Source organism: Urocampus carinirostris, chromosome 18, assembly GCF_059441175.1.
Source record: "Urocampus carinirostris isolate Australia breed hairy pipefish chromosome 18, RoL_Ucar_1.0, whole genome shotgun sequence".
Taxonomy (NCBI): domain Eukaryota; kingdom Metazoa; phylum Chordata; class Actinopteri; order Syngnathiformes; family Syngnathidae; genus Urocampus; species Urocampus carinirostris.
The window spans coordinates 18,023,944-18,045,730 of NC_142366.1; the positions used below are offsets into that span (position 1 = coordinate 18,023,944).

The following is a 21,787-nucleotide window of genomic DNA, read 5'->3' on the forward strand; positions in this document are numbered from 1 at the left end:
GAGCAAAAATTTGGATTTGGCGCACACCTCAGCTCCAAATCATAGAAAAGAACACAGTATTAGCAAGCTAACAGCAAGTCAAGACATCCGGTAATTTATTATTTATAATGGGGAAATAATATCCATTGATGTCTTTATACAAAAAGCAGTATGTAAAGTATGACTTTGCTGAGTGTATGCAGATGAAGAGTGAGGCACGCAAATGTTTTGCCTCATTGCAGAGGGCGATAGTGAGACCAACGATTTTAATTTGGTGCAAACCTCAGCCACAAACAATGTAATTATTCAAAGTATTAGCAAACTACCCGCAAGTCACGCCATCCAGTATTATTCTTCTTTTTGTGAGTTTTTTTTTTACCTAATGTAAGATTATCTATCGATGTCATGTCCAGCATGGTCGCCGTGGTGACCGGCTGGCCCCGCCCCCTGGGCACCGGCTGTAGCAGATCGTCTAATTTGTGTATGTGCTTCTTAAGAGCGGGTTGTGGGTATTGCCGGTTGCTGGTTCGTTGCGTTTTCTGTTCTGTTTGACCTGAGGAAACCTGTGTTTGCCCGTTCTGAGTAAAAACCTGTTTTGTGAGTATTCCTAGTCTGAGTTCCTGTTTGCCTGTAAGCCTGTTTTTGTTTTGTTTTGTCCCTGAGTATTGGACAACTTTTATTTCCTTAATAAACTTTAATTATAAGTTAAAGTAATGCAATACAAATATAGTATATGCTAATATTTATATATTGCTTCCTGTCCCCGCCATTCAAATGAGGGATAACATTTATTTCATTTATATGACTGTAACTAATCAGACACAAACCTTACCACATATCACTGAATATTAAACTGAAATAAAGAGTACTTCTTAAATCGACTAAACAATCCCTTTCCATAATGAGCAGAATAATTTAACATGATAATATAATTGAAGCAACTTTGAGAGTCAGCAGCGTATTCTGAACAATTAATTTTGTCGAAAACGACAACGAAAATGTTCTCATAACAGTTTGATCTCGGATATGATCCAATGGAGAATACATTATCTCCTCTCGGTATGTTATTGTTAATCATTATTACAAAATAAAGAGATCTGGCCTTCCTGTGTTGATTTTTGTTTTCAACACACAGTGAAAGCAACCCCAGAAATCTTTTATTTTTCTTACACAGCAGGATTAATTTCATTTTAATGTTATAAGTTTCCCAACAAAAGGCTCGGAGAAACAAAACTGCTTGTATTTCCATCCCGTTGTCATGAACCAGATCAGGATCAGGACCCAAACGCATGATGTTTCTCACACAAGCTTTTTATTTTATGGGAAATGGGGAGTCATGCACGTTAGGCAGCAGTCTGGCGTGAAATGATAGGAAGCCAGAGGCCAACGAGATCGATACCAATTGCCCGAGTAGATATCGGACAGAGGGGCTCGATACCGGACAGGACGGGACAGGCAGGATTGATAATGAAAACAGGATATCGAGATAAAACAGGACAAGCTAGAAGGAAACGAAAACTGGAGAGAATAAAAAACAGGACAAAAATAGACAGGAACGAAACTGGAAACCGATATAAAACAGGACAAAAATAAACGGTAACAATACTGGACAGGAAATGCCAGCAAGAAACAGGACCGAGTCAAAACCCAGGTCTTGCGGGGCCGAGGTTCGTTGACAGACTGACAAACGAAAAATGAGAGCGCTGAGCTTAAATAGACGGAAAGACAATCTTTCAATGAGCTGCAGCTTGCGCCACATGGGCGGGGCCAATTGGGCGCAATGGCAACCGTGACACCTGTGAATTGATAAAAGCGGTGATAAATGCGCAAAAAACAGTTGAGAAAGAAACAAATTGAACAGGTAGGGAATCCTCATACGGTTTATTTTAAAGCAGAGCTCACAAAGTCGTCTTCTTTTTTTTTTCCTAAAACTTTCATTATCCAGCAGTTACCAACGCGCAGGCTTTTATTACACCGCGCTGATTCCTACCAATTTCTTCCCACTAATACCCCTGATATCTGATTAAAACTCTCGCAGCAATGTAGTCGAGGAACATTCACACCATCCGCTGGACTCGAAAAGCCAATTTGAGTAAATTAAAAATCTTTTTAAAGGATGAGTTTATCTTCGTTCCTTCCGGGCAGACATCTTTATGTAACTCGACTGATGCATGACTGCTTCAATTACGGACCGTTCGCTAAGTCGGTATAAATACTTTTTTTCAATTTAGATGCTAGCGATGGCTGACTGGGCCATTGTAGTTGGGTAGCAATCATTCAGTTTACACTTATTTTAGAGGATGCTTGGCATTTTACAGCTCTGACTTGGATATTTCAAAGAGCCACCTGCAAGATATACATCACCGCATTTGAATGGTTTCTAAAATTGCATGCCTGTCAACCTGTACGTTTTTGCCGTACAAAGTACGTTTATTATGCATTTTAACACGTGTACGACGTACGAGAAAATCTGTACGCAAAAACGCAAATTTGTCAATGATGGGTACCATCCGGTATATACCGACTATAACGAAACGGCAAATCAATCAAGTCAAACGAGTTTGCCGCAGTAGCCTCTATCTCGGTATCGTTTTTTTCCGTTGTAAACGAAGCGAGCGGTTTGATGCTACTGTGCGCATGCGTCTGCCGCCTGGGGATTTCCCATTGCATCATTCCGATCACACGTGGACAAAGCGAAAGCACAGCAGTAGGCCTACATTACAACATATTTTTGAATTTTCTTTGGATACAATCATCAAGTCGCAATGGCCGAACCTAAATTAAAGCGCCATAAGTTATTCTGATCTGAAAACAACAGGCGGGGTTGATTGAGTAAATTTGAACTACATGTGGTCTTACAAAACAGCGGATTTCATGTGGTAGTTGTGTAGTGAAAGGAAGTCCGTATCTTTTTAGGGAACCGTCTTTTCCGGCTAAACTCATTAAAGAGAGCCGGCTCTCAAACGGCTCACTTGCTTTGATGCATTATGTTACGAATTAATATGCTGTATAAAAAAGTGAAGAAAAAAAGGAAGTATAAAAGGAGGAAATGAAAAAAGACAGGTTTTTGGGTATCCCTTTAATCAGTATATTACCAACAATAATTTAACATTATGCAGAAATTGAATTAATAATTTGAATAAGAAAATGCATTATTCTACTTCATTATATTTGCATGTATTTTTTCCTTCTACAGTGAACGTCCAAGCTACTTCATTTTACCAGCTCAGTAGCCTAGATGGTAAGGCGCCCGCTTTGAGACTGGGAGGTTCGGGTTCGCGCCCCGGCCGAGTCATTCCTAAGACTTAAAAAGTGGTCGGCGGCGCCCTCTGTTGGCTGCGGCTGCATCGGCTCGCTACAACGGGTCAGGTGCAATCGACATTTCGTTCTGTGTACATTGTTACACAGAATGACAATACAAGGAAATTATTATTATATTATTATTTTTTGATTTTTTTTGATAATAAACCTCTTTCATGTCGAGCAACTCAGTATGTCACAACAAAATGTTAATTAACAATATATATGATATCACGAAACACATGTACAATATAATATGTTAAACTACATAAATAACACGTTTGAAAAATAAAATATGGTGTAAGATTATTATGTATTTTGTTAGGGTAAATACGACAGTTTGTAAGGGCATGGAGCCCTGCAGCTTGACAGGTATGAAATTGGAATCTTTTTATCCAAAATTCTTGTCTTTCTAAGTATGTGCTTGTTTACCCAAGGAAGAGGTAAGCAAACTCATAATCTGACCATCACGAAAAAATATGATTGAAAGAAGTTTGTAGTCTACTAGACTAGTGCTCACCATTGAGCTACAAGGCCTAAAACCTTTAGCAAATTATTCGAAAATATACAAATCAACCTGATCTAAGCTAAGTGAAATTACTCATAATTAAATTTGCTGCCTAGTAAAAGCTGGGAGAGTAAATGCAAGTTAACAAGATCTGAACACCTTAAATTTCAGTCACTAAAATCGAGGTAGGAGCTCAAGATAGTTATTGGGGACCTTGAATAAAGTTTCCAAATAAAGTAAGCATAATCACTGTTTATTGGAAATTCTAGGCCTTGGTGAGAGTTGAACTCACGACCCCTGGTTTACAAGACCAGTGCTCTTACTACTGAGCTACAAGGCCCTTGCTCAATGAATCACTGAATTTAGCAATGTAAAATAAACTTGATTTAACATTAAAAACAATGGTTGTAGACTGTTAGTAAAATGCAAGTTGACCAGATCTATCTCCATAGATTTCAGTCAGTGAAAACTAGGTAAGAGCTCAAGATAGTCATTTGAAACAGCCTTGTTGGGGACTTTGAATAAAGCGATTAAATCAAGGACAGCATCATCAGTGTTTATTAGAAACTCATATATGTTGCAACATTAGATTAATATATTAGGCCTTGGTGAGAATTGAACTCACGGCCCCTGGTTTACAAGACCAATGCTCTTACCACTGAGCTACAAGGCCCTTGATTATTAAATAACTGGACTTAACAAAGTTATAATATCTTGGTTTAACATAAAAAACAATGGTTGTCGACTGTCTAGTAAAAGCTGTTAGTGAAATGCAAGTTAACCTGATCTATCTTCATAAAAACTAGGTAGGCGCTCAAGATAGTCATTTGAAACTTGGGGACTTAGAATAAAGTGACCAAATCAAGGACAGCATCATCAGTGTTTATTAGAAACTCATACATGTTGCAACATGAGATGAAAATGCTAGGCCTTGGTGAGAATTGAACTCACGACCCCTGGTTTACGAGACCAATGCTCTTACTACTGAGCTACAAGGCCCTTGTCAAATGTATTGAAACTTGATTTAACATTAAGCCAATGGTTGTAGACTGTCTCGTAAAAGCTGTTGGTAAAATGCAAGTTAACCTGATCTATCTCCCTAAATTTCAGACAGTGAAAACTAGGTAAGAGCTCAAGATAGTCATTTGAAACAGCCTTGTTGGGGACTTTCAATAAAGTGACCAAATAAAGGACAGCATCATCAGTGTTTATTAGAAACTCATGACAATACAAGGAAATTATTATTATTATTATTATTATATGTTGCAACATTAGATTAATATATTAGGCCTTGGTGAGAATTGAACTCACGGCCCCTGGTTTACAATACCAATGCTCTTACCACTGAGCTACAAGGCTCTTGATTATTGAATAACTGGACTTAACAAAGTTATAATATCTTGGTTTAACATAAAAAACAATGGTTGTCGACTCTCTAGTAAAAGCTGTTAGTGAAATGCAAGTTAACCTGATCTATCTTCATAAAAACTAGGTAGGCGCTCAAGATAGTCATTTGAAACTTGGGGACTTAGAATAAAGTGACGAAATCAAGGACAGCATCATCAGTGTTTATTAGAAACTCATATATGTTGCAACATGAGATGAAAATGCTAGGCCTTGGTGAGAATTGAACTCACGACCCCTGGTTTACGAGACCAATGCTCTTACTACTGAGCTACAAGGCCCTTGTCAAATATATTGAAACTTGATTTAACATTAAACCAATGGTTGTAGACTGTCTCGTAAAAGCTGTTGGTAAAATGCAAGTTAACCTGATCTATCTCCCTAAATTTCAGACAGTGAAAACTAGGTAGGAGCTCAAGATAGTCATTTGAAACAGCCTTGTTGGGGACTTTGAATAAAGTGACCAAATAAAGGACAGCATCATCAGTGTTTATTAGAAACTCATATATGTTGCAACATTAGATTAATATATTAGGCCTTGGTGAGAATTGAACTCACGGCCCCTGGTTTACAAGACCAATGCTCTTACCACTGAGCTACAAGGCCCTTGATTATTAAATAACTGGACTTAACAAAGTTATAATATCTTGGTTTAACATAAAAAACAATGGTTGTCGACTGTCTAGTAAAAGCTGTTAGTGAAATGCAAGTTAACCTGATCTATCTTCATAAAAACTAGGTAGGCGCTCAAGATAGTCATTTGAAACTTGTCGACTTTGAATAAAGTGACCAAATCAAGGACAGCATCATCAGTGTTTATTAGAAACTCATATATGTTGCAACATGAGATGAAAATGCTAGGCCTTGGTGAGAATTGAACTCACGACCCCTGGTTTACGAGACCAATGCTCTTACCACTGAGCTACAAGGCCGTTGTCAACTGTATTGAAACTTAATTTAACATTAAATCCATGGTTGTAGACTGTCTAGTAAAGGCTGTTGGTAAAATGCAAGTTAAGATGATCTATCTCCCTAAATTTCAGTCAGTGAAAACTAGGTAGGAGCTCAAGATAATCATTTGAACCGGCTTTCTTGAAGACTTTGAAAAAAAAACTGCCAAATCAAGGACAGCAGTATCTGTTTTTTTTGTTGCAACTGTGGGTCAGAGCTCCAGACCTTGATGAGAATTGAATTCAGGATTCTTGGTTTTACAAGACCGGTGCTATTATCACTGAGATACAGCACCCTTTAATGTTATGCTAACTGACCAGACCAGATTTGCTCCTCAGCCGGAATCTTGGACTAAGATTTTTGAGACTCTAAACTAGCTTAAATCAGAACTTTTGTTCAAATTGGAATCGGATTTGTGTGACACTTGCTTGGCTTGGACCCAGACTTGACTTTGACTTGGGCCTTTGTTAATCAAACTCAACTTGTACCCATTCCTTCGTAACTCTTATTTTACCAGCCTAAATCCATTACTCGGGCTTCAATTGGCCTGGAGAAAGGTGGATTTGACTGACTGACTACAGCCCTGCATTATGAGCATACAATTTAAGAGGTTCCACTCCATTTTGTTTATGACTCACGTATGCTTGGATATTTCAACTATTTTGCACAAAACATGCCGCTACATAAATTTAGCTAATAACACAATGTAATTTGGTCAGTTAATACCTATAATATTGCTACAATATCAGTGTGTCAGTCCTTTTTTCACGAGATTATCCATTACTCATTTTTTTTTTACAACCCAATAAACGGTGTGTGTTAAACTTTCAGCAGGGAACAAAGTGAATTTTTATTCAAGGTAGTTTTGTACTATATGCAGGTCATAGCAGAGTAAGGTATGAATTGTTAGCCTTATTTTTGTGTTTTTAAGCGTGATAACGGACGACGATAATACGCCAATATATCAGATCATAAAGAAAGAGGAACAAAAATGTTGGAAAATTGTCCAGATGATAGATTTGTTCTTTTATTTAATGCAACATGAGGTAAAAAGGACTGATTCATTACTGAATGTGTTTAGTTTTTGTTCAGTTTTCACCATCATCATCAGCATATTTAATAATCATCGTAATACTGTACAACTTCTTGGGTCGTTTTATACAAAACGACTCAATCTTCCGAGTTTTTCTAGACCAATGAACTCTGTTTTTAGTTTTAACAACATGGCCCAGTTTTTTTAGCGTTGTTTCACACAAATTGACCTAATTTTGGGGAGCAACAAAAAGGAAAGGAAGAAAGGGTTTGTTTCTTTTGCAAAAAACAATAATTCCAAAGATCTTTTACAAGCAATGTTCCCTGTAATTTTCCACGGGTCTGAGCGTTCACACAAAGTCGGTGAGCAACGCTTGAAACAACAGTGAGCAACCATAATCCCAAGTGTGGCAAGATAAAAAATTATCAAACATGTCCAAAACTTGACATCAAGTTACATTTTGCTGAGTTTCCGGCAATGCAAAATTATTTTTCTCTTTTGAACGAATCGACTCATGTACTATTGCAAAGGTTGTACGGCCTACAAACGTCATTTGTTTTCACAAGATATCCATTTCTTTTTATTTCCTGATATATTTTGTATTAACATTTTTGGGGGCTTATTTAGTCGGTTGTAAGATACAGACTTAATCACATTTTTTAGTGGAAGTACAATGTTGGCAACAAGATTCACTTGATATAATTGGAAATTATTTTAATGCAACACAAACTTTTTCTTATTTTTTCCGTGTTTTTTTTTCTATTTTTTTCCTTTAAAAAAATCTCATTGTGTTTATTTTTTCCGAGCTGTGACTTTTTTCTTTTTGTTCTCTATTTACTTTTTTCCTACGTTTTTTTCTTTTCTTTTTTTTCTGGCTTTTTTTCTAAATTTTTCCTTCTTTTTTTCTTTTCCTTTTGTTTCTTTTTTTCTCAGCTTTTCACTACTTTTTCATTTTGGTATTTTTTTCTTTTTCGTTCTATTCCCCCCTTCCTTTAAGTCATGCTGTGCATAATTTTACATAATATTTGGTCATGTTGGGATTAAAGAAGCAAATACAACCTGACGAGCCGTTCAGGACCCGAAAGAGCCGGTTCCTTTTAGTGAGCCGAGCCGAAGAAGCCGGTTCTCTACTAACTTTACTCAACTGCGTTCTACTGTACTTTGACTCGACTTCAAAATACCGCATTTAGGACACAACGTCAGGGGAACCCGTGTCTTTTTACCTCCATGCACTGTAACTTTGACCTAAGTCGCTTCTTAATTAGTAATTTTGAGCCCTCATTTTTGTGCGCTGGCTAGATTTTCTTGTGCGCTGAGAATGTGCGAGCAAGTACCATTTAATAAAGGGCTAATTAACATATATTTAATACATTTATCACAGGTTTTTGTTTTTTGATATAAAGCAGAATTGTCTATCTATGGACTCCGTTTTCCATGGGGATGTTTTAACAACATGGCCCAGTTTTTTTAGCGTTGTTTCATACAAATTGACCTAATTTTGGGGAGCAACAAAAAGGAAAGGAAAAAAGGGTTTGTTTCTTTTGCAAAAAAACAATAATTCCAAAGATCTTATACAAGTACTATTTAATAAAGGGCTAATTAACATATAATTACCAAATTTATCACAGGTTTTTGTTTTTTAATATAATGCAGGATTGTCTATCTATTGAGGTTTTCGTTTTTAAATTACAACTTGTGTATGTATATTTTTAAAATTAAGACAATAGCACGTTTTATTCAATACTAATATTTACATGTCAAATGGTGGCTAAGATGTAGGCTCATTTATTTCTAACTGTGCCTCACCAGAAACAAACCTCACTGCCACATACAGTATATAACAAATGTGACAGTTTTATGCATACGGTACAAGACCGCTTGAATAATATGTGTTGGACATTATTTTTCATATTAGCAGGATATGGTAAAACAATTCTATACACAACGATGAGTATCTCATTCTAACTCAAGCACCTATTTAGACTTAGCCGCCAAGGCACGTTCCGATTGCTTCAATCAAATTGAAGCGGGATCAACTTTATGCAAATCGCTCCTTCGGTCACACACTGAGTTAAATCCATATAATGGCTTTACACCTGAAAGAGTTTTAGAAAGGGAATGAGTGAGGTTTTCGACCGACCGAAAGAAACTATACTCAAAGTCCCCAACAAGGTTGTTTTAAATGACTATTTTGAACTCCCAACTAGTTTTCAGTGACTGTAATTTAGGGAGTCGGATCTGGTTGCATTTTACTTGCAGTCTTTACTAGTCAGACAACCAGGCTTTTTAATGAGAAATCAAGTTATGTTTCCATAATTAAATTCAGTTCTTTGCTAAAGAAGGGCGTTTTAGCTCAGTGGTAAGAGCACTGATCTCTTAAATTAGGGGTTGTGATTTCAAATCTTACCAATTATATGAATTTCTAATAAACAGGGATAATGCTGTTGGTGATTTGGTCCCCAACAAGGCTGTTTTTAAATGACTATTTTAAGCTATCTAGTTTTAAGTGAATGAAATTTAGCTCGTCACATCTGGTAAACTTGCGTTTTACTGTCAGCTTTTTACTAGTCAGTCTACAACCAGACTTTTCTTTCACAGGTTAAGTCAGGGTTTTTTTTTAACATTTTTAAGTGGGTCAGTGTATCTCTTCAGGGTCTTGTAGCTCAGTGGTTAGAGCACTGGTCTCGTAAACCAGGAGTCGTGAGTTCAATTCTCACCAAGGCCTTGTGCCGCAGAATAATGATACAAAGGACAAGTCCAGGTCTAAGCTATGGTGTTGTTTGGTCTCTTCATTCCCCGACAAGGCCATTTTAAATGACTTTATTGAGTTCCAAGCAGGTTTTGAGTGAAATTTAGGGAGTCAGATCAGGTTAACTTGCGTTTTACTAACATCTTTTACTAATCAGTCTACAATCAGGCTTTTTAAAATTCTTATGACTAGGGCTGATTCTGGCTATCTTTAGGCAATGGGCAAGGTACACTCTGTACTGGTTGCCAGTCAGTCACAGGGCACATAGAGACAGACAACTCACTCGCTCATTCACACCTAGGGACAATTTGGACTGGCCAATTATCCTGACATGCATGTTTTTGGAATGTGGAAGGAAACAGGAGTGCCCGGAGTAAACAGATACGGAGAGAACATGCAAAGCCTTCACAGGAAGGCCGGTAGCTGCTTTTGAACTGTGCGGCAGACATGCAAACTAATCATATGTGTGGATCTAATCTCATCCCATCTCATCTCATTAGCTGCACAGCTTATCCTCAGTAGGGTCGCGGGGGTGCAGGAGCCCATCCCAGCAATCATCGGGCAGTGGGCAGGGGACATTATCTCATTATTTTGAAAGAAGATGAATGAATGAATGTCAAGAGAAAAAAACTAAAACAAAAAAAACAATATTAATGTAGCATGTCCAAAAACAAGTAGGAAGAAGCTTAAGCTTATTTACCCCTACCTCTTCGACTTGCTTAACACAAATAAGCTCTTCTGTGTATTTACATATAACAAACAAATACCTCACGTCCATATATTGTCACATAAAAACAATCATAATAAAAATAAAAAACATATATCCTGCTCTAAGCAAAAAGTAGACAAGAAAAAAAAAGTATATCATAATAACCACAAGAAGGAAAAACATGAATAAAAATTAGCACGTTATTTGGTTCCACCCCCTATTCAGTCTTATATAATTAGTGGATGCAGTTATTTCATCATCAGCATTATCATCACTATAACTTTTTTCATTTTTTCCCCCCACTGTCATTATTATCATCATGGCTGACATATCCAACCATCCATCCATTATCTGCACCGCTTATCCTCAGTAGGGTCGCGGGGGTGCTGGAGCCCATCCCAGCTATCTTCGGGCAGTGGGCAGGGCACACCCTGAACTGGTTGCCAGCAGGACACTCAGAGACAGACAACCCACTCACTCATTCACACGGAGGGACAATTAACCTGACATGCATGTTTTTGGAATGTAGGAGGAAACCGGAGTGCTCAGAGGAAACCAATGCAGGCAAAGGGAGAACATGCAAACTCCACACGGTAGCTGGACTACAACCCTGGACCTCTGTACCGTGGGGCTGCGCGCTAACCACTGAGCTTCCGTGCCGCCATTGCTGACTCATTACATATAAATAGAATATCTATTACAATCATAATGATAATAATTGTCTTTGGTGCTTTCGGTAACAACTGACAGTCTTGTTGTTTGTGTTGACCATCAAACAAGATATTCTTGAACATCTTCTAGAGGGGAGGCCTCCACCAGGCTGCAGGATCACCCAAGACATGGGAGATTGAGCCAGTTCTAGTCTAGTCAAGTCACGTCCATATGCACCATCCATTATCTGCACCGCTATCTTCTGGCAGTGGGCAGGGGACAACCCTGAACTGGTTGCCAGCCAGTCGCAGGGCACGCAGAGACAGACGACTCACACCTAGGGACAATTTGGACCACCCAATTCTTGGAATGTGGGAGTGCCCAAAGGAAACCCACGCAGGCACCGAGAGAACATGCAAACTCCACATGGGGAGGTTGCGGTAGCTGGACTTGAACCCTGAACCTCTGCACCCAGCTGCCGTGCCACCTCAAGTCAAGTCAAGTCCCATTTATTTGTATAGCCCTTAATCACAAGGACTGCAGAGGATTACAATTACACCATCCCCTGATTTTAATCCAGATCTCTCCAGTATCAAGCTCCCACTTGTCTGCCCTAACTGTGAGCCGTCTAGTAAATTTTTGTTTTGTGTTCTTATTCAAAATTATCTCTATGTGAATGTGTTTAGTTTTTGTTCAGTTTTCACCATCCTCGCCAGCATATTTATTCACCTCGTTATTTGGTTTATAATATTAATCTAGATTGGAATTAATTTGTATAGTATTATGGTGACAGCCTTAGGATAAAAGTAGTATTATTCGTGCTATGTTATGTGAAAACTGTATAATACGTTCATAGTTGTTTGCTCTTGTAGCTTTTCTTTATTCCTAGCAAGATTGTTGTGTAACGCCCCACCCGAGAGCTTAACCAGCATTAATCTCGTCATTTGGCTTTGCATTTTGTGTCAAGCGTACCGTATTTTCACGGTAGTTTTTACTTCACTTCTTTTCACAGAAATGCTTTTTTTAACCTTTGGGATATCGCTAGAGGTGAAAGGATAACAAATAACTCGAACTAGGTCCATTGCGGCAGAATTTAAGGTCACCCCATACAGTTTTTCTTCTTATCTCGATGCTTGACTCTTACAGACTTCTTGTGTAGAATAAAGTACGTTGTGGAGCCCTTGAGGACGAATGCCAAGGGCTAGAGTTTGGCGAGCATCCATTTTGTGTTAGTGGCAGGCCATCGTCCATCCTGCCAAGTAGGTCTGATCCATGCTTAAAGCTGAAAAGGCAAGAGGCCTCCGAGTCCGATTTGAAATACAGTAAATGAGGACATGTTTTTTTTGTGATTTTCCAAGTAAAAAAAAAAATTAGATCACATGAAGGGGGCAAGAATTTCTGCCAGGTAAAATAAGGTTTTGAACATGTCGATTTTAAGCAGGGGTCTCAAACTCAATCGACATGGGGGGCAACGGAGGTGGGGGTGAGGGAGAGGTTTGGCTGAATCGGGTTTACCACAAAAAAATAAAAAATTTCCATGTTTCTCAAATATATTTAAAAAAATGCTTCACAAAATAATATCCCAAAAAATCCATAATTGAGATGAAAATCAGTCAGTTATAAACGAATCTATCAATTGTGCGGCGTGAATTTACATTCAAAGGACAGTCTGTATCATTTCACCACTAGATGTCACCCTGCTGTGCTTTACAACTGAAAACGAGTGCTAAAAATCAAGGGAGAATACAATTTGCGAAGGCTCAAAGTGTACAGTTTTTCATCTTTTTTTGCCCAGCCTTTCATAAAGAAAGCTGAAAAAAGAACAGAAAATAAATGGAAAAACACAAAGTAAAATAAAGGAAAATAAAGAAAAATAAAAAAGCAATTGTTATAAAAAGAAAAGAGAAAAGCAAGAAAAAAGAGAACATAAAAAAAACATGGAAAAAGGAAGAAAAAAACGCCCAAAAAAGAAAGCAAGGAAAAAAATAAGAAAATAAAGAAATAAAAAAGGAAATGTAAATAACTCAAAATGGAGGACAATTAGCTCAAACCAATCCAAAATTCTCAACCTACAAGAATTTGAATACATGCACATTTACATCATAGTTCATGTATTTTCGTTTATTTTTTAAAGCAACATTTTTTGTTTAAGAAATATTTTGGTTTCCCGCCAGGAGGCCCTTAATAATACACAAGGTCCCTTTAAACCTACAAATGAAGGGCTTAAAACTGTCCCCCCGCAAGCTAGAATTGGCCCGCCCCTCGAGCCACGGATTTGACACCCCAGTTTTAAAGGCTGTGCTAAACACACTCACTTGAACTCTAAGAGATAATGTATTGCCTCATTTTTGATTGCTGTTTATTATTTAGTGTTCATTTTCATTGCTTACTGAAGCTAGCTAATCAATTGTGCTAGCTAAAGCTACTTTTTTGATTTGCGAGCCAAAACCCAAACAACGAAAAATCTTAATTTTCATTTCTAAAAAGCAGAATAAAAAATAATTCTTCAAAGCTTTCTACGATGGCTGAAAAGTGTATTTTCTAAAATAATTTTAGCCGTAGTATTTAGTTGCACTACACAATGCCGGGACATCAAGTGGTCAAATAATATGTGCTGTCCCTTTAAAACAGTGGTCCTTAAATGACTTTACTTCAGGACCCACCAATCTCCCCTAATCCCAAGTTGCAATCCAATTCAGGAAAAAATACAAATCCACTTTTCAAATATAATAATAATAATAATAATAATTTACTTGTATTGTCATTCTTTGTAACAATGCACACAGAACGAAATGTCGATGCACCTGACCCGTACAGTATACTAAAATAAATTGGTACCCGATATATTCATAAACATCAGTAATTGTTTTGTTATGTAGATAATAAGATTATTATTGTCAGGACCAGAACGGAGACAGGACCCACTTGCGGGTGCAGGTTGCTCAGACGCGTAATTGGTATTTCCGTGGCGAGCGATGGCGGTGTCGAGAGCGGAAAAAAACAGATAAGTAGCCGGGACGGGGGAGCAAAATCGTAGTCGAGATAAGAAAAGGGGTCGGTGCCGGGAAACAGACAGGAATCAGAACAGGGGAGAGTCAGGTTCGAAAAGCTTGCCTAGCGTAAGCTGAGGTTCGCAGACGGACTGACAACAGGTGACAGGAAGACGGGGTATAAAAAGTGACAGGTAGCAATCAGCGTCCGAGGCAGTTGGCGCCAAAAGAGCAGGCTCAGGTGCCTTGCATCAGTAATCATAAAAATTATACTAGTAAAACGCTAGAAATACAGTATTTTAGACCATTGACTGTACCTTACTGTAGCGGAAGGAAATAAAACGAACAAAATAACAATAAAATAAAACGTCGTCCCTCTCAAATACAATTGAGACCGTGCTGATTGACTGAACAGGAAGAAGAGATCAATCATTTACTGTTAAGGAGTGTTATTGACCCTCCTTTTTTTTCTTATTCTTAGCGGGGAGTTTTCAGGGTAGAGACTGAAAACGAGTCAATAACCCAGTTTTGGGTCCTGCCACACCATTTAAGAAACACTGCTTTAAAGCAAAATACAGTGACAAAACGGCACAGTTTTTTCATATTCTTGCCCAGTATGTCAGGACCAGAACGGAGACAGGACCCACTTGCGTAAGTTTCTTTCAGTTTTATTGGGAAGAAGGGAAAGGATTACACGCACGATCTGGTGATCGCTGGTCGCGGGAAGCAGGTCGCTTTGAACGCGGAAGTGGCACTTCCGTGGCGAGCGATGGCGGGGTCGGGAGCGGAAAAAGACGGGTCAGTAGCCGGGACAGGAGATCAAAAAACGTGGTCGGGATCAGCAACGAGTCGAAAGCCGGGAGAGGAGAGTAAACGTGGTCAAGGACAAAAAAAAGGTCCAAGCCGGGAAACAGACGGGAGCAGACACAGGAGTGAGTCAGGGTCGAAGAGCTTGCCTAGAGTAAACTGAGGTTCGCAGACAGACTGACAACAGACAGATAGACGAGGGTTTAAATAATGACAGGGAGCCAATCGGTAATCATGACACAGTATTACGGAAGTTTTGGGGTTTTTTTTTGGTTTTTTTTCGTTCCACATTTTTGCCATTATGGTTTCATATGCGTTTTTACATTTCTACTCAATTGCTAGAGGTTGTGTGTACTTTACATTTGCCCCACTCGGCTCTTACTTTTATTTTTATATTCATCCTCTGTCCTGCTCCAGCATAAAATGTTGATGACACAAGTCTTTCGGCTGCTCTCCCTTATATGCTCTCTCGCTTACTCTTACATGATAAAAACAGAACTGAGTTAAAGTACAATGCAAACGGGACCAGAGGTGGGTAGTAGCGAGTTGTATTTACTCTGTTGCATTTACTCGAATATCTTTGGGACATTTTTTACTTCTGGGAGTATTTTTTGAATCACTATGCTTTCTGATTTTACTTGAGTAGATTTGTGAAGAAGAAAGTGTACTCTTACTCTGCTACATTAGGCTACATTGAAACCGAAACTTAAGTATGCGCATTCGTTCCTCTCTTGTTTTCTTCTCTTCTTCTCTCCTCTCCCGTGTCCCCACAAACAAGAGCTGTTCCATAATACATTAATATAGTAACAAAGTCAAACTTGAGGGGATATCATACAACAGAGTTGTCACATTATTTTTCACACGATGTGCTGCATCCAACTTTTGATTTTGATAGTAGGCAAATATAGATACATACAGTATGTATTGTATTCATTATAAGGCTTATATACAGGGATCAGAATTTTCCGCGGATCCGCGGATTTCCGCTGTTTTTGAACCCCAAAGGTCATTCCCGTAAATCGTCTAAATTCGATGAGAAAATATTTTGGGGGGGTGAGGTATGATACGTGACTGTTTCATCACCCCAAGTTAGCAGTTAGAGATCGCGAGAAAAATCGGCAAAAAGAAGCGCAGCGCATTAGATCTATAACACACAACAAATAGATCGACTCCTACCATTGGTCGATAGGTTCGCTGATAACCAATCAGCGGAGCTTCTGTTCAGAGCATTGGCTTTCTCAAACATGGCGCTCCTTCCGGTCTTTTCAAACGGTGAAATGAGTGTTTGAAAAAGTAAATATGAAAATACTAAGAAAAGAAGACGAGGCTTTTGTCTCCGAGATTGATAAAGGAATCAAGAATAAATTTAAGTGGTCATGGCTGGAGAAGACTGTCACAGGCTGACATGTATTTTCTTTAAGCAAGTTCAGTTTGTGCATTCTATTTTCAAATTAATGATGAATGGTTATTAATGTATATATTTTCATATATATTGTTGATTAGTAGCTAAATACAAGGTCCATCTTCATCATCAAAACACAACAACAATGGTGATGGTTGTAACATTGTAATCCCCCAATTGTTTTAAACATCTTAAAACTGAAAAAAATACATGGTTTCTGTTTTGTTGGATTTAATTCATTCGTGTGCAATTTTCACATAGCAAATAAGATAAATGCTGTTGGCTTCCCCCACCGGGCTCCGCCCTGGACCTGGCCGGGGCCTGCGGCCCCTGGACCCTGGCTATTTCAGCTGAAAATCTCCATTCTGATCCCTGTATATAAGGCTTTTCATTTTTTGCAGCGTCTGACATTTATTTTTTTGTTTGTTTATTTGGTCCAATATGGCTCTTTCGACATTTTGGTTTGCCAACCCTGGGGCTAGCTTGTGCCTGCAGAGCCTTTTGTAAAAAAGTACTAGGGCTTTGAATGTGCTACTTGTGCTTTATTCATTTATTTAAATTATACTATTGTTGTATTTTTTATTAAAGTACTTTTATAAAATAGTATATACTGTATTAGATTTTGCCTTGATTATTTTATTTTATCTTTAAATTAGATGTCATTAATTGTTGATTGAATGAACTTTGATAATTTGATTATCTGATGAAACAAGAAATAAGTCAAGTCAAGTCATGTTTTTTTTTATAGCCCTGAATCATAAGGAGTCTCAAAGGGCTGCATAGACCACAGACTATTATTACAGCATCCCCTGATCTAAAACCTACATAAGGGCAAGGATAAACTCAAAAACTTCCACATGAGGAAAATGAAGAAACCTTGAGAAGGGACTGCACATGAGTCTGGTCATCCCTTCCAAGATGTTGCAATAACAAATAATACAATTAAAAATAATTTGGAAAGTAACTAAAGTATAATATAAAGTAAAATAAAAAGGATTACCAGGTTTCAATGGATGTGGCATTAATAAACAATACACATATATTGTCACCATGAAATATAGGTCATTCATAAGACATAGAAAAGAAGTGTGGTGTCAGATCAAATCTCAGACTCGAATGGAGAACACTCTCAAACTTGCGGATTTCTTCTTGGCTCTTGGGATAACTAGTAATCCAGCATATTCAGAGTGAAGGCTCCGGACAGGAACTTCGGTGAAAATTACGTCTGAAAGGCACAGGGGGGCAAGTCCATGCATGATTATGAATAATACCAGCAGAACCTTAAAACCACAGTTAAAGATCAAGAGACCCCCCCCAAAATCTATAGGTTTTTTTTCTTATTTTCCTGCTTTTTTCCTTGTTGTTTGTTTCCTTTTTCCCCGCTTTTTACTTACGTTTCCACTTTGTTCTACTTCTTTTTTTCCTCTTTGGTTCTTCATCATTCTTTTTCCTTTTTCTCTCCTTTCGTTTCATTTTTTTCTATGTCCACTTCTCTGTGGGTGGGCACTGCTCACCACTGCCCCCTCTGGTAAAGCCTCTGCACCATTTAATTTTGCTTATTCATTCAATTAAATAGAAAAATAACAATAATGATGATAAACAAATGATAGAATAAGAGGTTGCAACAGTTACTACTTGAGTTTTTTTTTCACCCAAGTACTTTTTTACCTGTACTTTGACTGTGTTTTACTTGAGTCATATTATTCCGAAGTAAAGGTAGTTTTACTCGAGTAAAATTTTGGGTTCCCCACCTCTGAAAAGGACACACACAAGAAGGTTGATTTATAGTTGCTGCGTGTCCTTAAAGTGCACTCCTATTCTAAATAATGCTGCCGCATCAAAAATAAAACATCATAGCGTAAGTTCAGCAGATAAATCCTGGTTTGTATTGTTTTGAGGGGATTTTAGCGAGCAAATCTTCTCTGTAATCATCCGGATTATAAGAAGGAATCAATTTTGTGTTGTTGCGCTGATGTTTACCAAAAACATACATGAATGTTTACTGTTTGCAGAGTATAGAAGATAGGATCGTGTGTGCAATCCTTTAATTTATTGTTCTTAATTGTTAAATGATCATTATTGGGCAGTCGATACTAATAATGAGCAAAATACAAGTATCATCTTATAAACATGCTTTTTGTTGAAGGTTTAAATAAAATTGCTGACCTATTTTTCCGCCATCTTACAACAAAAACAAAAGCTAGGTGTCTTATTTTTCTTTTTTTCCTTTTATCTTTTAATATTCTATTGTTTTTATTCTGTATTTTTGCACTTTTTCCTGCTTTTTTCCTCTCCTTTTTTTGTCCTTATTCTGTTTTTTCATTCATTTTCTTCACTCTATTGCCTTTTCTACTTTGATGCCTTTTTCTTTCTTTTTCGCTTTTTCTTTTCTTTCTCCCCCCTCTCTTCAAATAGATTTAAAGGATTATCGATCATATTGTTATTCCCTAACCAGAGATAACCGAAACGCAAAGTAGGAATTTCTGTACTAATACCCAGGGCCGTTGCTAGCCATTTGGGCGCCCTAAGCAGGAAGACGTTTTTTTTTTTTTTACTTAACACTGACAATTGTTTTGGTATTAAAGATGGCGGTGCACGTGAGCGCAGCGGCTTCACATGTCTCTCCAGTAAATCTTTTTACTTTTAGTGTTCTTTTATCTCTCATCTTTTCTTTGATTATAACCTTATCTTCTCTGTTCTTTTATCTTCTTGGTTTCTTTTATCCTCAATGTGAATATGTGATACTGGAGTTCCATGCCCAATTTCGTTGTCACAATATGTTAACCCATTTTGTAACAATGACAATAAAGGTATATTCTATTCTATTCTATTCTAAAGGTGGTCGCGTAATACTCACATCTAATAGGCCAGTGCGTCATATGAAGCGACAAAAAAATAATTCTAACCAAGGAGAGCGCGCCCTTTAAAACAGTGCGCCAAATGGGTGTGGAAATACAGTGAAATAATAAGCTTTTTTATTTTAATATTAAACCAGCTCGGTGGCCTTGGGGGTATGGCGCCCGCCCCGAGACTGGGAGGTTGTGGTTCAAGCCTCGGCCGAGTCATACCTAAGACTTAAACATTGGTACCCGTTGCCTCCCTGCTTGGCGTTCAGCATTAGGGGTTGGATTTGGGGGGTTTAGTCACCTAATGACTCCCAAAGCGAGGGGGCTGGGAATCCCCTCCTCTAAATCAATCTCCCAAAAAGAGTCAGAAATGACTCTAGCCACCTCCCACTAGGGGGATATGGCTGTGGTTTATATATATATATATATATATATATATATATATATATATATATATATATATATATATATATATATATATATATATATATATATATATAGAGAGAGAGAGAGAGAGAGTTATATATATTTTAACATTAACTACAGGAAAGCAACGCACGAGCTTCATCTCGCTTTTTCTCATTTTCCTTTTCCAGACTCTTGTTCCCTTTTCAAGACCATTTTCACCAACTTGCGAATGAGGCATAATCGAACCTACCACTGGGAGGGGGGGGGGGGGGGGGGTTGGGGGGGCACCATGAGACTGGAGATAGCCCGGGGCACAAAGCAGAATCACCTTTTTTCTCTGGAAATTTTGTTTATGCTTCTTTTGTATGGTTCAACCATCTTCGCGCATAGTATCAACACTTTTAACGCTTTTTTTCAAGACCCCGATTTCTTTTGGTGCCCTCCTGGGCACTTGATGCCCTACGCAGTCTGCGTCATGTGCGTTTGCGGGGCCACGGCCCTGCTCATACCTGGAATAAGGCCGGTATCAGCAAAACTATCGATATCTGGTATCCAGTGTTCCCTCTAAGCTGCGCGCATGCGCAATTGCGCACTGCTCGCACATTCTCAGCGCACAAGAAAATCTAGCCAGCGCACAAAAATGAGGGCTCAAAATTACTAATTAAGAAGCGATTTAAGTCAAAGTTACAGTGCATGAAGGTAAAAATACACGGGTTCCCCTGACGTTGTGTCCTGAATGCGGTGTTTTGAAGTCGAGTCGAAGTGGAGCGAAGTTGAGTAAAGTTAGTAGAGAACCGGCTTCTTCGGCTCGGCACACTAAAAAGAACCGGCTCTTTCAGGTCCTAAACGGCTCTTCAGGTTGTTTTTGCTTCTTTAATCCGAACATGACCAAATATTATGTAAAATTATGCACAACATGACTTAAAGGAAGGGGGGAATAGAACAAAAAAGAAAAAAAAATACCAAAATGAAAAAGTAGTGAAAAGCTGAGAAAAAAAGAAACAAAAGGAAGAGAAAAAAAGAAGGAAGAATTTAGAAAAAAAGCCAGAAAAAAAAGAAAAGAAAGAAATGTAGGAAAAAAGTAAATAGAGAACAAAAAGAAAAAAGTAACAAAAAAGTAGAAAAAAACACAGAAAAAAGAAGAAAAAGTTTGTGTTGCATTCAAATAATTTCCAATTATATCAATCTTGTTGCCAACATTGTACTTCCACGAAAGATGTGATTAAGTACAGTTCTGTATCTTACAGCCGACTAAATAAGCCCCCCAAAATGTTAATATTATGCGACAAAATATATCAGGAAATAAAAAGAAATGGATATTTTGTGAAAGAATTGTAAGAACAAACGACGTTTGTAGGCCGTACAACCTTTGCAATAGTACATGAGTCAATTCATTCAAAAGAGAAAAATAATTTTGCATTGCTGGAAACTTAGCAAAATGTAACTTGATGTCAAGTTTTGGACATGTTTGATAATTAATTATCTTGCCACACTTGGGATTATGGTTGCTCACTGTTGTTTCAAGCGTTGCTCACCGACTTTGTGTGAACGCTCAGACCCCTGGAAAATTACAGGGAACATTGTTGGTATCTGTCCTCACTATCCCCACATTTGTGCATTGAGCTTGTTTGAGGAGCAGTGATGCAGACATTGCCTATTTGAACAACAACAACAAAAAGATTAGTGGTGGATAGCTGTCCTGCTGCAGGGGACAAATGTTTAAGGGCTGGCAAAGGTTTGTTTTCCCTCGGCTGTCCTCACTCGTCATGTCAGGAACAAATATTGCCTTTCTACGCACGGCGATTCTAATCTCTGCTTTCATAAAAATGCATGTTCTGTGCCATGCTCGGGTCAGATAGATAGTATTTGTGCAGTTCTTAAATAAAGATTACCTAAAGTTGATATCAGAAGAGTTACAAATCAAAAACAGGGCAGAGTGAGGTTATAAATGAGCTTTTCCCGAGAACTGTAGTTCAGAGACAAGGTCATAAGCAAACTAAGCCGCTGCTTAGGGCCCCGCGACCACTAGGGGGCCTCAAAGAGCAGAAGC

The 21,787-nt window shown here is 38.2% G+C and overlaps 1 protein-coding gene and 8 non-coding genes across 10 annotated transcripts in view; 2 read left to right on the forward strand and 7 right to left on the reverse strand.

Annotated features, from left to right (window-relative positions):
- The window catches only part of neto1l (neuropilin (NRP) and tolloid (TLL)-like 1, like), a 146,182-nt gene that overhangs the window by 42,485 nt on the left and 81,910 nt on the right, over window positions 1-21,787 (forward strand). The gene's annotated exons all lie outside the window — the stretch shown is intronic.
- trnat-ugu (transfer RNA threonine (anticodon UGU)) lies at window positions 4,055-4,127 on the reverse strand. Its single transcript has one exon. It is a non-coding gene; the product is annotated as a tRNA-Thr (tRNA).
- On the reverse strand, window positions 4,388-4,460 carry trnat-ugu (transfer RNA threonine (anticodon UGU)). Its single transcript has one exon. It is a non-coding gene; the product is annotated as a tRNA-Thr (tRNA).
- Window positions 4,714-4,786, reverse strand: trnat-cgu (transfer RNA threonine (anticodon CGU)). The gene has a single exon. It is a non-coding gene; the product is annotated as a tRNA-Thr (tRNA).
- trnat-ugu (transfer RNA threonine (anticodon UGU)) lies at window positions 5,074-5,146 on the reverse strand. The gene has a single exon. It is a non-coding gene; the product is annotated as a tRNA-Thr (tRNA).
- trnat-cgu (transfer RNA threonine (anticodon CGU)) lies at window positions 5,400-5,472 on the reverse strand. The gene has a single exon. It is a non-coding gene; the product is annotated as a tRNA-Thr (tRNA).
- On the reverse strand, window positions 5,725-5,797 carry trnat-ugu (transfer RNA threonine (anticodon UGU)). Its single transcript has one exon. It is a non-coding gene; the product is annotated as a tRNA-Thr (tRNA).
- Window positions 6,051-6,123, reverse strand: trnat-cgu (transfer RNA threonine (anticodon CGU)). Its single transcript has one exon. It is a non-coding gene; the product is annotated as a tRNA-Thr (tRNA).
- trnat-cgu (transfer RNA threonine (anticodon CGU)) lies at window positions 9,828-9,900 on the forward strand. Its single transcript has one exon. It is a non-coding gene; the product is annotated as a tRNA-Thr (tRNA).